Source organism: Xenopus laevis, chromosome 2S (assembly GCF_017654675.1).
Source record: "Xenopus laevis strain J_2021 chromosome 2S, Xenopus_laevis_v10.1, whole genome shotgun sequence".
Lineage (NCBI taxonomy): Eukaryota > Metazoa > Chordata > Amphibia > Anura > Pipidae > Xenopus > Xenopus laevis.
In genome coordinates this window covers 69,111,438-69,128,115 of record NC_054374.1, presented here as the reverse complement: position 1 = coordinate 69,128,115, position 16,678 = coordinate 69,111,438, and the positions used below count along the sequence as shown (strand labels likewise).

The 16,678-nt window shown below is 39.4% G+C and overlaps 1 protein-coding gene across 2 annotated transcripts in view; it reads left to right on the top strand.

Moving 5' to 3' along the window:
- The first annotated feature begins 1,920 nt into the window (after positions 1 to 1,920).
- Positions 1,921 to 16,678, top strand: part of hivep3.S (HIVEP zinc finger 3 S homeolog) — a 78,890-nt gene continuing 64,132 nt past the window's right edge. Inside the window, exon 1 of one of the 2 annotated variants that reach the window (XM_018249466.2) lies at positions 1,921 to 2,190. The gene's annotated coding sequence lies outside the window, so the exon portion shown is untranslated. Of the gene's footprint in view, positions 2,191 to 15,751; positions 15,942 to 16,678 lie in introns of those variants that run through there. The other variant, XM_041583928.1, reaches the window with a different exon arrangement.

Below are 16,678 nucleotides of genomic sequence, written 5' to 3'. Positions count from 1 at the left end.
CATTTCAGTGTCCCTTTGACCTGTGTCACACACTTCTGACTTGCCTGCCAATATTCAATGTGGTAAAATTAAAGCTGTAATTAAAGGGAACCTGTTGGGTAAAAATCTTATCCCCAACCAAAGGTGCATGCTAATAGAGCCCACATTGGGGATAACTATTTATTTATTTTTTTTAAATGCCCCCTGCCAGCGTTACGCTTCCCACACCGGGAAGGAGCTCCCAGTACAAGCAGCCATGTTGTGTCACTCGCATGCGCATAACGTGAGCAGCCATATTATGTCACACGCATGCGCATAATGAGCAGGGCCGGATTTCTGAAAGCCGCGCCCCGAGGCCAGTGCCCTGACGCTTGTGTGCGCCCTCCCTTCACTGCGCGGTCCTAGCGCCAGACGCATGGTCTAAAAGCGCCGGCCCCTGTGCGCACGGGAGTGCACTATTCAGTATTGGAGCACCAAGCGCTTCCTTGGATGCGGCGGGGCGGCATGCCGCCCCTAAAATTTTGCCGCCCTAGGCCCGGGCCTATGTGGCCTCGCCACAAATCCGGGCCTGATAATGAGCCATTTGTGGCACATTTTCATTATGCGCATGGGCATACTGTTATCCCCAACCGGAATGCAGGCTCTATTAGCACACACCTTTGGTTGGGGATAACATTTTTACCCAATGATATGACTATGTCACTTTACCTTTTTTCTTCCAGGGTGCAGTGGGACAATAATTCTGGTAAGAACAAGTACAACTACCCATCCCTCATTCTCTACCCAAATCACAAGCATCCAATGACTGGAATGGAAAAAATGTACAATTGCCTTTAGGTTGTAAGCTCTTTCAAGCAGGGCCCTATTTTTCCTGATCCTATTTTTAAATCTGTGACCCTTGCCTATGAATATGAAATCATCTCAGGGCCCGTGTTTGATATCAGTTATTGAAATGTCTCCTGTATAACTTTCTGAATGTAGATAACTACCCCAGGCGTTATATAAGTATAAAAGATAAGTCTACTTTTGTATATGCATTTTTATTCTAGTTTTTGTCTATATGTTAAGGTGGCCCTAGACGCCAAACGAGCGGATCTTTCCCCGATATGCCATTAACGAACATGGCTATATCGGGGGTAATCTGAACGTTCGGCCGTATGGCTGAACAATCCGATTACGATGTGCAATGGGCTCTGACGGGATCGGTCGGATCAAAATCAAACCTGTCTGATCGACCAAACGACCGATCTCCGCCAGACGAAAGATGTCGACACTCACCACACACGATCCTCGATTTGTACGATAGGATCTGTGCGTCTATGGCCAGCTTAAGTCGTGTTTTGGCATACATGCTGAATATTCCTTCTGTAGTTCCAGACTGGCGTTACGCTTTCACCCCTCCCTAAATTGTTTGGATACCAGGAAAACTGCCGGTGGGCCTTGTGCAGCTAAAGATTTGGCCTATTTCATGGCCATTCCCTATTTCTTTAAGAACAAAAGGGCTATATATATGGAATAAAAGATTATAGTATGTAAAGAATAGAGGCTAGGAGAATAGAGGTTGAATGAGTAGAGGAAGAATAATAGTACTGAGAGTGTCCCCTGGTCTAAGGTTTTTTGGTGGGCCCCTTGTGTCACAGTCCGACACTGGCTCATGCCCACACATACCATATCGCTGTCAAATACTAGACTCTGGTTCCCCTTTACCTGAATAGTTGGCTTCTAACACATCACTAAATAACATATACAGCAGAGTAAATATTTCCCCACCACATATGTACACATGAATGAGATTAAATAAGCCGCCACTGGGATAACATTGACAGCACCGCGTTGAGGAACAAGGAAACGCAAAGCTACAGCCCCTCCTGTTTAGTGGGCGCGTCCAAGCTTCAGCTATTGACAGCAGGAGGCGGGCGCTACCATTCTCTTCAGACTGGGGCTTTACGCAACCAAACTCCTTTCTTTAGTGGGCGCGTCCAGTTTCTGTCTGACAGCAGAGGAGGGAGGTACGTACCAATTCCCCTCATAGGGGTGTTCCGCGGCGGTTGCGGAGGCCCATACTGAAGTGTGAAGTTGGGATGTGAGACAGAATGACATCCCTGGTTAACTCTGCTCCTCCGCCCGGAGCTGCCTGGGAAACGGCGGGTGCAGCTTTGGGGCCGTGACGTCACCGACCCGCAAGGTTGTGAATATATGACATCATCTGTGGTGAGTGCGGCCTGACAGCAGGGCCTTTGAAGAGATATAGTGTGTTATTATTGATATAATTGGATTACTTTTTGTTTGTGCATGTTATCTGCAAATGCCCAGGTGGTGTTTAATAAACCACTGTATTTGAATGCATCTCTCTGGAAGCAGCTTCTATATATATATACATACATTACTTGTTGCAGCTTCCCACATTGCAGGGCATCTGTGAGGTGGAGGGGACATAATTGTGCAAAGCTGTACAGGCAACAGTACATGTTATCCTAATTCATGAAAACAAATGTGTATGTAGGGCATTCTCACGAGGGTATCTCATGTTGCAAAACAACTTTCATGAAAAAAATATGTACTGTATATGCATGCTTACTTTTTTTTTTTTTTTTTTGGTGCATGCATTCTGCAGTTTCATTGCAATGGGATTTGCACAGAGTCCTAGCAGTGCACTGTTCTGCACATCAGACTGTATATAGATACTGCTCTGCAGATCTACTGTAGCATTGCTCTCCTCATAGCTGTACAAATAGGACATTTGAGACCCCCCTTTGAGATACCGAACAGAACTAAGTATTGCTTTTCAGGTTTCTAGAAGTGACCGGGCCCTTTAGAGGTAGGTGGACCCACTTACACCCTTTTGTCTTCACTGGGAGTCATTTTATACAGGATTTTTTTCCCAATTATGGTGCCAAAGCTGCTGAACAAATGCAGTCATGTACCAGGGTATGTTTCTAAATCCACAAACATAATAAGTACTGTACATGCTGCAGAGTCAAGTCAGACTACAATTTCAGACTGTTGCCTTCACTCTGCTTTGGAGGCCCAGGTCTTTATGTGTATGATCATCATAATAATAACAACTCTATAGCCACAAAGTATAACTCATCAATATTTCAGCTAGTCTATTCATTTGGGGCTAATATAAAATAGATCTGTTTAGTGTCCCCTTGAAAAGACATTATAAAAAACTGAAGCTAGACCGAAACAGAAATGTACACTTCTATCAAGGTCCGGACTGAGAATTAAAATAGGCTCTGGCATTTCAGGTAGACAGAGGCCCAATCAGCCCACATAGAGGCCCAAACAGCCCCCACCAGCCCAATAAATACAAACTTTCTATGGGACCTTATAGCAGCCCCTCTGGCATTTGCCAGAACCCACAGATTGCCAGTCCGGCCTGCTTCTACGTATATTTACAATACAGTATACTTTGTCCTCTCTTATATGAAAACAATGCTCTTTGGGGCATATATCATTTGTAGTGTGATATACAGTAGCTCCATCTCCTGCAGAATTATAGGATGCCTTCCCAGTAAGAGAGCAGACAATTACTGCATTCCTAAACTTGTTGGTTCAATAAAAGTCTCATGCTACCTAACTAAGCGACACGTAGTGTTTCAATATCATATATTGTGTCAGGTGACAGCCATGATTGGGAAGAGTGACAGTATTGCTTCCTGCAACCAGTACTTTAAAGGGGTTGTTCACCTTACAAACACTTATTTCAGTTTAATTGTTTCAGATTGTTTCCCAGAAATGAAGACTTTTTTTTCCAAAATCTGTGTTTAAAATTGAATGCCCTTGTCACTGGTGCTTCAATCTAGCAGCTTCAGGCGCAGACTCTAAACTGTTACAATTTTGCAACATTTCATTGATACATTTCAGCATCCATGGAATATTAGCAACTATTGTATCAATTCTAACAGCTGCCTTTAATGAAATCCTGGGATTCTGCTCAGCAGGGACAAAGATAAGAAATGTATCAGCTAAATGTATCAATTTAGAACAGTTTAAAGGGTCAGATGCCCCACCTCCCAGAGCTGCTTTAGAAGGTGGAAAATGACAATTTACACTTCAATATTAGAAAAACAGTCACATATAGAAAATAGAAAGTAATTGGAAAAAGTCTTTATTTCTGGTAAACTAAAACCAACTGAATTGAAAAAAGTGTTGGAAGGTGAACAACCTCCTTTAAGACTTTTGTTTAAATAGGGGTTTACTTGTGCGTGCTTTTTATTGTGTTGCTTTTTGCTCTCACACAGTTTTAATGGTATATGAATGAACTTTGTGAAAGGAGTGGATTTGCAGGTAGCATACTTGTCTCCATTCTCCAGCCACCTGTAATTGGCAGATGTCCAAGAGTAGGAAGCTCCAGTATTCATAAGCCCAGATGACCAAGGTAATTTTTTGTGCCATTTATATGGTTCGGATTGGGCAGATGATTGATTGTTAGGCCCATCGATGTGCCGCTGATATGTGGGGTTCTAGAGGAATAATGTTCTGGGGGTACACATGCTAGCCCTATCTGAATAACTAAACTTAGGCCAGCAATCCACATTGGGAGTTCAGGGTTGCTTCAGCAACATTAGTAGCATTCTCTTGAAGGTTTGTCAGCTAATGCTGAAATACTTTTGGAAAAGGACTGTCTAAGATGCCAACTGTAATAATGGATCTAGTTAGAACCCACAGATTTTTTTTGGTATTCTTAGTTAAAGAGTTATTTAGACTCATATATGACACTTAAGTTGAATTTCCCTAGAAACTTCAACTTATGTGACATCAAATTGCCTAGATGCTAGTTTATTAGGTTGTGCATTTTCAGTTAATCTGTAGCTGGAGACATAAATGTTTTACAACACGGTATTGTACAATTTTAAATCAATAGGCATACATGATACACCAAACAGGCAGGTGTTTCACTAGGACAATTGGTATGGGGAAGGATATTCCTTAGAGAGTGGAGCTTTCAAAGCTGCTTAAAATTTGAAATGTGCCAGCCAGTGCCATGATTTGGGACCTGCTGGTTGAAATGCCTACTGACCCCTCTCTTCCAACACTAATGCTGCATGTAAGTGTAGTACTATTACCCCAAAGAAAAATCATGAAATGTCCCTCTTAATTTTTGGAATAAGGCATATTAGATCAGAGCTGTAAAACTGGAGGCATGTGTGCTAGATATAGATTTCCAAGGGAATCTGGGCAGAAGACCCTCCAGGTTCGGGACAATGCTCCCCCCCCCATGATGGCGGTCCTGCCCCTTAAAAATCTCAATCATAAGAGTGACCCTCTTCTACCTTTTAATACAGGACAATAACTTGGCAGCCCTGCATGTAGCTTACTGGCATTGCTTGCTACTGCTCAGTTTATTATCCACACGTTCTCCTCTGGTTCATTTCCATCAAGGATTATTATAATACCTAAATGACTTGCAAATTTTTAAATCCTGCAGCACCCCCCTCCAGTTAGTAGCATGTACCATTGGCAACTACAAGGAATAGAACTTTATAGTAACTGCCCAGTCATGTGACTCATTCAGACATGTTTCAACAATGACATCATGTTTCTTATACCATGCCATTAACTTCAGCTTCCACATTTACCAGCCAAGCTTCCTGTCTTAGTAAACATTAATTTAATGCTTGTGCCAGTTTTTGTAATGTACACATTTCACTTCTGGTCCTCTCTGGTCCATCCATCTCTTCAGCCCTTGTACTACTTCTATGCCAAGATCAATTTCTAACCTACCTTCCTCAGTCCGCATTTGCTTCCTCCTCATCATGACTAGATTCATGTTTATATGGTACCAACGTATTCTACAATGTGTTACAGAGATTATACATCATTCATTGATCAGTCAATGGTATTGAACCTACCCCAACGCTGCTGCAGCAGTGCTACCCACTGGGCCACTGTGCTACCTGATTAACATGTTCAGGAATTATGCATGGTTCATTACCGGAAATGTAGGAATAGTGTCAGCAGCAACACTTTTAAGTTCTACATTTCCAGTTGCCCTCCCTTATTTTCTAAGATATAATTCTATTAGCTCCTAGTTTCTTTAAGTGAGGAAGAGACAGACCGTGTGCAGTAGCACATGATGACTGATTTCCCACTTCCAAACTCTGAATCATTGAATTCCTCCAGAGAAATGACCAATAATTGGGCAAGCATTTCTGCTTATAAATATGATGGAAACAACATGTTGTAATGTTTCATTATTGTCTCAATGTCACAAATGCATGAATAAAAAACTTTTAAAAAATATGATGGAACCATTCAATCTGTTGCAAATTGCAAAAATGCTTATTTTGGTGAACACTATAATATAGATGGGACTTTGTTGCCGCTATAGAATGGACTTGTACATGATTTGTGTAAAGCTAAGTTCTGGACCTACCACAAGGCACCCCATAGTTATTTAGGGTAACTAATAAATAACTGGGAAACATGTGGCTTACAGTATATAAGAGCTAAGAGCCATATCAGATAGGGACACGTGAGGATCCCAGCTCATTAATTGAATAATCTGTCTTGTCTCAAGCATTACCTTTTATCTTTTTTTCATAAACCTTCTCATCTACTCTTAAAGGTTTCCTGTCACCCAGCAAGGTTCATGGCATATCTTAAAGCAGCAAAAGGAAAATCTTTTCATCATTATTACTAGAAATTGTATTTATTTTTCAGTTATAATATACTAAGGTATACATAAGGTACAGCTGTGGGGGTCCACAAAATTTTCGGGGCCCCCTGTGCCTCGCCCCTTTCCCTGCCCCAGATCCCACAAACTCCACATCACAGTTAAAAGACCACACAGACATCAGCGCTAAAAAAGGTAACCCCCCCACACACAAGTTATAAAAAGCTATTGGGGACCAGGGCCCGCCTATAAGCTAAAAAAATATTGGCGGCAGGGCCCCCCATAAAAGTTTTTTTAAAAAGCATTGGTGCCAGGGCCCCCCTTACAAGTTAAAAAAAATTGGGGCCCCATAGAGTATTGGGGCCTATAGAGTATTGAAATAATACATTGGTGGTCAGGGGATTAAAAAAAATTAAAAAAACACACATTAGTGTTTAGAGGAATTGAACTCATGGCTTCAGGACTTTAACTTCGCCTCCTTTCGTAACTTTGTGTTTTTTCGCCGGTTTAGGACTTCAATTTCGGCTGTTTTGGTGATTCCAGGTCTTTTCGCCATTTCAGGACTTAAATTTCATCTGTTTCTGTGACTTCGTGTCTTTTTGGCGCTTCAGGACTTCAATTTCGACTCTTTTCGTGACTCTGGCTCTTTTTTGCCGCTTCAGGACTTCGGCTATTTTCATGGCTTCGGGTCTTTTTGCCGATTCAGAACTTCGGCTGTTCGGCTTTTTCGGCACTTCCGCATTTCCCACTGTTTGGAAGGAGGCGGCATGGCTTCGGCACTGTCAGGGGGGCCCGGCTCTTTCGAAAAGTTCAGCACTGCTGGGCCCCCCCTTCAGGCCCGGTACACTTGTACCCCTGTGCCCCCCCTGATGGTGGCCCTGGGTCCACAATTGCCCCACTCTAACTTGCCCTCTCCCAGGCAGAAACCAATGAAGGGGCAAGCTCGATTATATTCAAATGTCAGCCCAGAGAAGGAGATTGAATCTAAGAATGTTAATGTTGTGGGTAGGGCTGTATATAGAGTTTGACCAGCTGCCCGCCTTCCATGTGCTAAAAGAGTTTTAAACCCTCCCCTACGATGAGTAAACCTGTTGGCCCCAAACATTTCAGATTGGCCTATGCAACAGTTCTCTGCTAGTTAATGTAAAATGCAAATTTGCTTAGAATTGTGCAAGAAAAATGTTTTGTATGCAAAAACATTGTTTTTTGTCAACTTTCTTTTTATTTCAACCATTTTTCACTTTTCCCATATGATTGTTTACAATAACATCGTAATGCACAACACATGAATGCATGATACAGTACATTGCTTTACAAGGGAAAAGATACAAAAAAGGAAAGAAAAAAGAGAAGGGAAAAGAAAAGAAAAAGAAAGAAATAAGGAGAAAGCAATTAATAAACAAAATCAATCCACTGTGTGTACGAGGTATATTATTCAGTCAATCACACCTTAACTGCAGACTATTGCCATAGGCCTCAGATATCAGATCAACATATTCTTTAGTAAAATGAACACAGCCCATTGCTCTGTTCCAAATCATAGGAGTATAAAAGTCTGTCTATGAAGAATCCATGTGTCCCATATCTCTGTATATTTCTCCAGCTGGTTATCAATTTGGTATTTCAAATGCTCATTAGAATGTATGAACTCTATCTTTTCCAAAACTTTAAAGAAAGAGAGGCAAGGTGATTTCCACTGCGCCGCAATATGAATCCTTGCTGCCATACAGATATGTTGTGTCATATCTGATTCTTGCCTTCAAGCTTATGTCCAAGGAGCATGACTTCTGGACATGGGTCAATAGGGGTATAGAAGAGTTTAGATAATACCTGAGATATCTTTTGCAATATGGTTTGTGCCGTAGGATAGCACCACCAGGTATGCCATACCGTCCCTCTAGTTGAACAGTTCCTAAAGCATTGAGGTGAGACAGTTGGATATATACTATGAAGTTGCTCTGGAACATAGTATGCTCTGTGAAAGAGTTTAAGCAAGGTTTCTACTATGGTGACATTATAGCTCCCCTTGAAAATTCTCAAGTAGCTTTTGAGCCATGTTTCCGGAGAGAACGTTTTCCCCAAGTCTTTTGGAGTTTCCCCCGGTACAACAGCATGGTTCAGATGGCTGTAAATAACTGATAAAACCTGTCTACTCATCGGGGAGGTCATGCAGATAGCTTCCAAAAAAGTTCTAGAGACCATATTTTTATTCCAGAAATGTGCAGCACAATGTGATAGTTGCATCGCCCGGTAGATCTCAGTAGTTGGGGCCTCATATTTCTGGATAAGTTCCACCATATGTTGGTCAGTAAGCTGATGAGCGGTTGTCACGCAAAAACATTGTTTTAGCTGTTAGTTGTGCCTCCTTGACCGCCTTGTCTTTTAACCTTTGCTTTAAAAAGCATATAGAATTTTGTATAGTGATGGGCGAATTTATTCGCCAGGCGCGAATTCGCAGCGAATTTGCGAGATTCGCCGGCGGCGAATAAATTAGCAAAGCGCCCGCAGAAATTCGCTGGCAAAAATTCGCCCGTTGACGAGGAAATTTTACACCGGCGACAAAAAAAAACGGATGCCGGCGTAAAAACCGCAGTTTCGCCAATTTTTCGCTCTTTCGCGAATTTCGCGGGAAACAAATCGAAACGTCACAAATTCGCCCATCACTAATTTTGTATTCATTTGATCTCCTCTCAAATTCCTCTTGCTTCTGTTTTCCCTTTATTACTTTTGTCTTACTTTCTGTTTATCTTAACTTCATCTCTTGTCTAAGACAATATCTCTCTGAGGTCCGTCTCTGCCAATCTCCGTTTATGCTTCCAACTTTTTCTTCCTTATTCAGTCTCCCCCATGTGTAATTTGCTCCTCCCCATCTCCTAGTGTCCCATTAACTCACCCCCTATTCTCAATGTGCTATACCCCTTGCTCTACCTTTGCTACATACATTTTCTTTATTCCCTGTACATGGCACTTCTCATAACCTTTGGTATGTGCAGTTGCTCCTATTCACTCTTTCTCTGCCTATTAAGTTGTTCTGTGCAAGTTCATTCCCTTTTTCTTACGCCTCGTGCTGTACTGCTATACTATTTTCCCAACATTTTCTTTGCACAATTTTGTACTCTGTACTTCACAACAACTGCATCTGGTTACGGGGCAACAGAGCTGACAGACAGAATCAACCAGCATATTTATTTTGTCAGAAACAACAGGTACAAATGGTTACCTTTCAAAATCAGTGCACATGTGCAAAATCATGTTCCGATGACATTGCATTTTGTGCATTTACTTGTATCTTGGAACTATGGTGCTTACATGTCACTTTAGATTTAAGATATACTGTATATAAGGATATTGATATATAGCACGGCAGAATTTCCTGGCGCTATATAGATAAAAGCACAATAATATGTTCAGGTTGGCCCTGAAAACATTCCATATTCAAAAGTCTATATTGCACAGTTTTACCTTTGCCAGTTAGGCCTATGGTGCAAAGTGCATTTTGATCTACATGGTGCTCTAGCTGGTTACCAGGAGCAGCTGCTCTTGCTGCCAAACCAAATCCAAACCATTTACATCATGTAACATAGTCAACTGAAGACTAAAACTTTTTTTCGAAGATGCAGTTTTTAAAAGGTTTTTGCTCTATTTTGAATTAAGGTCCAGATTCTGTTTGGGACTTGCCAATATATTTTGTTGAGGGTTTGATGCATCTCTACTTTTTAAGCAGATGAAGCATTTTTTTGCACTTTCAAAGGTTCATGAGATGATGATTATCTCCTGCCTTTCTCTCACACAGCGGCAGTATTATCATAACGTTAGTGTCGAGATGGTAATTACCTTTGGCAAATGCATATGGTGCATTCTTGTCACACTTTAAAGTGCTGCATTTTTGTATCACGAAAATTTGGTACAAAATCACTCTAAGCAGCCACCCCATAGATGTGGCAGTAATTTGTAATTAAACAGACAATAGTAGCCTAGAAACATATCACTGTACAAAACTTGTTTAAAGGAGAAGGAAATGTTAAAACTAAGTAAGCTTTATCAGAAAGGTCTATATGAATATGCCAGTAAACCCTCAAAGTAATGCTGCTCTGAGTCCTCTGTCATAAGAAACACAGCATTTCTTGCCTTCTATTGTGTACATATGGGCTTCTGTATCAGACTACTTGTTTTCAGCTTAAACCTCCAGGGCTAGGGCTTGAGCATGCTCAGTTTGCTCCTCTCCCCCTCCATTCTCCTCTCCCTGCTGTAATCTGAGCTCAGAGCTGTGAGCAAGCAGGTAGAGACTCAGGCAGGAAGTGATGTCACAGCAAGCCAATATGACAGCTGCTATCCTAAACAGACAGAGATGGTGTCTAGAGCTGTTTACTCAGGTATGAAAAAGCATTCTAATGAATTAAAATGGCTTTCTAGCTGTACTGTACTGGCTAATCTATTGGCAATAAACTGCCTTGGTAGCTTTCCTTCTCCTTTAACCTGCTTAGTTAACCTGATTATATTTAGTAGTAGCCATACATCCACAGAAATTGAGTTAGTTCTTCGAAAATAATATTAAAGGAAGTGGTATGTTATTTCCTAAAGTTCGTTACTTTCAGTGTCATGTAATATAAATGACATACCTAAGAAGCGCTATATTTAACTGATTCCACTGTTTATAATTTTACATTTTGCATGCTATTTATGGCTCTTGTATGCAATATATATATATATATATATATATATATATATATATATATATATATATATATATATATATATATATATATATATATATATATATATACACACACACACACACACACACACATATTGGACATTTCTTCCCCTTTACTTAACCATTTACAGCTTACTAACTCTGTTTTTTATCACTGAATTTGATATTCGTGTGTCCACCTTCTTATTGTATGGAGCTTTGGAAATGTTAGGAATTTTGTAAATGTGTAATATTTTTAATACTGTCATGTTTGTAGGATGCTATCTATAGTTTTATGCTTACACAGAAGTACCACTTGCTCTTTGCTCTAAATGTATTTAGAGGTGTATCCAACCAAAACCTTTTGGCTCCAGCTTCCAAACCAAAATTTGATAAAGAGGCCCACATAACACAGAAACCTCTAATATACAAATAAAAGTTATTGTTTTTTTCAAAAAGTATGAATAAATGCCATTTTCTATGCTGTAATACAGCAGTTCTTCTCTTTCTGCATCATTTGAAATCCTGGCAGGGAAGGAGGGACTAAACACTGATTTTATAAATTTTAACAACTTCTCCACAGCTTACAGACAGCATGCAGGAACTACATAACCCACAATGCATTGCACTATGAAGTTCTGTTCCTTATTGAAATCCTGTGTGCAGGGAATTGTGGGGTATGGAGGATGCAGGCTATGGACAGATGGCTGCTGATACAAAGTAACAGTAGTCAGCCAGCTCAGAAAAGTAGTCAGACAGATCAGCAGGAGAGCAGGGGGCTAGGCTTAGGGAACTGTTCCAAACCATTAAATATCACGAAAAACGTGTATAATTTTTAATTGATATATGTTGCAAAGTTGCTTGAAATTATGTTTACTTTTCAAAAAGCTTAAGTTATGTTTGTGTGGAGTTCCCCTTTAAATATAAAACATATAAAGTGTAATTCCAAGCATCTTTGATGAATATATTAATCAAACATTTTAAATTATTTTGAAGTTGTAAATATATTTGCAATGGAAAGCAGTTTCATGCTGTCCTATGTTTCCTTTCTCAGCTTGCTAGACTACAGACATAATATATCAGAAATCAGCTCTCTTCCAGCTATGATTCTAGTTGACACAATGTCTTGCAGGCTTCTGTTGTTCTTCTTTGCAGATCTGTTAATCACAGAACATGCAAGTCATTGTGGAAACTGGAGCATTGGCTGAAGGAGATCTGACTATAGATACAGTGTTGTTGCAATAGAATGAGTAAGTTAAGTAAAAGAGAGGAGTGAGTTGATAGAGACAGACCAAATTGTTTTTTAGTTTCAGCTACAATTGCAAATAACTATAAAATCATTGAACATGTTTATTTAATGTATTTTTAAATATTTGATGTAATTTGGAAATTGCTTAGAATGACACTTTCTTTATGGAAAATAAAGGTATTTTGTGGACATCTTTTATTTCACCCCTCTCGCCTAAGGTAAGACTGTATGCAACCTGCTCTTGTCGGTTTATATAATGCACTTAAAAGATTTATTTCAAGTATTAGGACTAAAGTAGATTATCTAGAAGGGTAGACATGCCAGGAGAAATGCACAGAGAAGATAAGATCAAATTCTGCTGTGAATCCTGTTTTCCTGTTTTCACATGAGCACAAATGCATTTGTCAGTGGCTTAGATAGAACCACAAGTAACAGAACCACCTGTGCTTGTATGGATTTCTGAAAAATCTTGTTAAGCTCTAGAATTCAGCTTTCACTTTTACTATGGTTTAAGGTGACTGTCTATCTGCTTAGGGTGCAATTTGAAACAGGTCTTTATCTCACAACTGTATAAAAACACACATGCTAATGAACAATGTATCACAGAATAACTAGTTAAACTAATATATAGAGAGAGAGAGAGATAGGGAGGGAGAGAGAGAAGTCCCAAATGGGGACAGAAAAGTCAGTTGTTCATACTATGCAATAATACTAATAATAGATTTTTTGACACTAATACGGTTATTTATCAAAATTCAATAAAGACTCCGACCAAATCCGCACAGGTTTTTTTCCCCTTATTTATCAATACATTTTTCCAAAAACACTTTGAATCGTAAGAATTTTTGCCCGAAAACCATGAAATCTTTGAATTATTGCACAAAACCCAGCACAGATCAGGATATCTTAAGGACTTCTCCCATTGACTTCTACATGAACTGGAGTTGGAGTACTTTATTATTCGGACTTTTAACACCCTCGGGGTTTAATAAATTCAAAAGAAATTCTAGGTTTTTTTTCCACTAAAATTTTCGATTTTATAGTAAAAAAAAACCTTGAATTTTTCGAGTTTTTGGCATTCGGACATTAATAAATAACCCACTTAAAGACCATTGGTGCTGGTGTTTGATTTATATATATATATATATATATATATATATATTGTTTTGACGATGATGCAGTTGTTTTAGGATCCCACAGTGTTAGTATTAACTAACCTCTCTGGCATATTGCATTAAAGTTTAACCAAAAAATTATGTTAAGTCAATGTTAAGTGCTTCTCTGAGCACTTTTGCAGTTAATTTTTTTTAGTTTAGATTGGTAATACCAGGCTGTCTGCTCAACAGCTCTCCCTGAAAGTCAGATAGTCAACAACCCTATGGACAGCATATTATACAGGCAGTGCATAGAATGTTGGGGTTGCTGATGGAGTGGCCTAAATTAGTTTTTATAAGTTTAGAACCCCCTTTATGACAAACTGAAGTGAAATACAGATGTTGGAGAGAATTGCACAGAATGAGTCATGGCCAGGAAGGTCTTGTTCTCTCTTGCTTTTTTTATGGTGTTTTCTGTTGAAATTGCATAATATCCCAACATCTGCTAAATTAGGAAATTACTAGGGATAGAAATTAACCCAGTATATAGCTACGGTGACCAAATAATGATTTTAAAGTTAGAGTTGTTAAATCCAATGCACTGATTGAATCGTTTTTAGAGTATCTGCATGTCATATGGTTGGTTATGGGATGCTTAACTTTTGTGATTGTAGTCTATGAAGCTCTGCTGGTGAAAGAGAAAGGGGAATTAAATTAACAGTTATTTAAGAGTTCAATAGCCATTTAATTGCTTGTGATGCAGCTGTAAGGAGCCCAGGAGGGATGTTGGGAAGATCAATTCATTGTATCAGCAAGATTCTATTATTGATTGTTTTTCTTTAAGGTATGCAGCAACACAAAACTTTAGCTGCAATTACAGTGTTCATCCTGACAGTAGCATGCCAGCATTTTATTTGAACAGTGCCTTTAAACGCAAAAAGCACCTTAGATGTAGCCTTGGTAGGTTAAAAAAAAAACACAAAACGTCAGTCATAAAACAAATTGACCAACAACATTATAAACCACTTTATCCAGGAACAAAAATAGTTAAATAACATGAAAGTAGTGTGCTACAAACATTTTGTATGTGTCACAGTAAAACACAGACTGGCTCCACCTACTTGGAAAGAAACTAAAGATTGCTTCATGGTTTAAGTATGTCTCTCTGTCTAGCTCACATATTTGCAAATTCTATTAAAAACTTACAGTGATTCCCAACTGTACATTGTATTTACTTATACTATTGAAAATTTGTAGCCTCTCCTTGTTTATTGCCTTAGATACTAAATGGTCTGTTGTTCTTTTTGTGCTTCTGCATTTCTCAGATGAAAATTCTTTTTCATTTCTAGTAAATTGCATGACTTCCCAGCACCTCCAGAATTGCTTAATATTTGACTATTATTATTTTTGTGTTGTAATGTTTGGCTGGGGTCATGTCTTTAGGAGAATTATATGCACCCCTCCTTGCCTTGAAGGGGAAGTTTACCTTTATCGTTCTTTTCTATGGAACTGAAAGGGGAACTATTGTGAAAATGAAAATTTAAACTAAGCTTCATCATGTAAACACCCCCCAATAAGCCAAAATACATTGAAGTTTATGGGCGACTTTTTCGTGTGACAATTTTTTTTTCAAATTTTTGGAGCGACAATTTTTATGAGCAACAAATTTTTCGCGCAACAAATTTTACGCGCAACAATTTTTTTCCGCGTAAATTTTTTCCACACACAGTGTGTGTGTGTTATTCATTTCTACTGCTCTCCATGGGGCAAATTTACTAACTTCACTCAAAGCCCAACACTTCGCCTGGCGTAGATTTGCCCGGACAATGATAATTCTCTAATATCTGAAGTTGCGTCCAGGGTGCCTAAGGCTGGCAAAGTTGCGCTAGCATTGCCTAATTTGCATACTGCGGGAAGTTAAAGTTGAATGGACGTATATGTTGCAGCAAATACATTACACTACACAAGCCCAGGAAACCTTAATAAAATAAAATGGAGTTGTTATAATGCCCTCCACATGAGCCCACTGTATAGTTTATGTGCCATATGTTAGGAAATGTACGAGGGAAGCAGGTTACCAGAAAACATTTTTATGCTCTTTTGCAGCCTATCACCCTAATAAAAAGAAAAGACGCCAGTGTTTTTTAGGACGTACAAAATTTTTCAACTAGATTTTGAGGAAGTCCTATCTACTCTATTGCACTTCGCCTGGTCTGAAGTCGATATCGCTGCAAGTATCAGGCTGCTTCTGAAGGGTTCTCACCCGTTACAGGCTGTGGGGATGGAAGTGCGCCGCCATCTTAGGTAGGTCATTGCATAAACTGATCCAATTTCTGCGTCACTTCCACCGTTTTTGTGGACCCTCTGTTGTCTCCCATGTTAGGCATATGTTTAGCGGCAATGTTGTCTTCAGAAAATTGAGGTCTCCACTTAATGGTCTTCAGGATCAATATTACTGCGGAGCTCTTTAATCTGCGACTTGTTAGTGCAGCATTTTGTGTTAGTGCTTACTGTATTATGTTGCCTATAGGATGGGTGGCACTCCTGCAGCCTTGATGTCTGGCACAGTAAGATTGGGCCAGGTGAATATGCCCTGAAGATTGTTTATATCTCCTGTGCTTGGCTGTACAGTTTGTAGGTCGCGTGGCCTCTTATCCTGGGTGCTCCCATTGTCAATTAACATATTTATGAGGATCAGAAGCCTATTGTCAGGGTACAAGCCCTGTTTTCTGTGTAATCAGAAATTAATAGCAATAGGTTTATAAACAATATATATTATTTTTATATATAGAAGTAGTTGCCAACATAAACTAGGTGACAAAAACATGTTTTTACCTCACATTTGTATTATTTTGCTAAATGAATGAGGTAATGTTAGCATTTTGAGTAAAAAATATATATTATAGATCTCTTCCCAGCATCCATCTTGCTGATCAGTGAGAAGCTCATACACATGGGAAAGCTATACTTTTATTTTGTCTCAATATCACCACTTTTGTGAATTTCCCCCAATAATTTTCTCTAAAACCACGAATGCCATG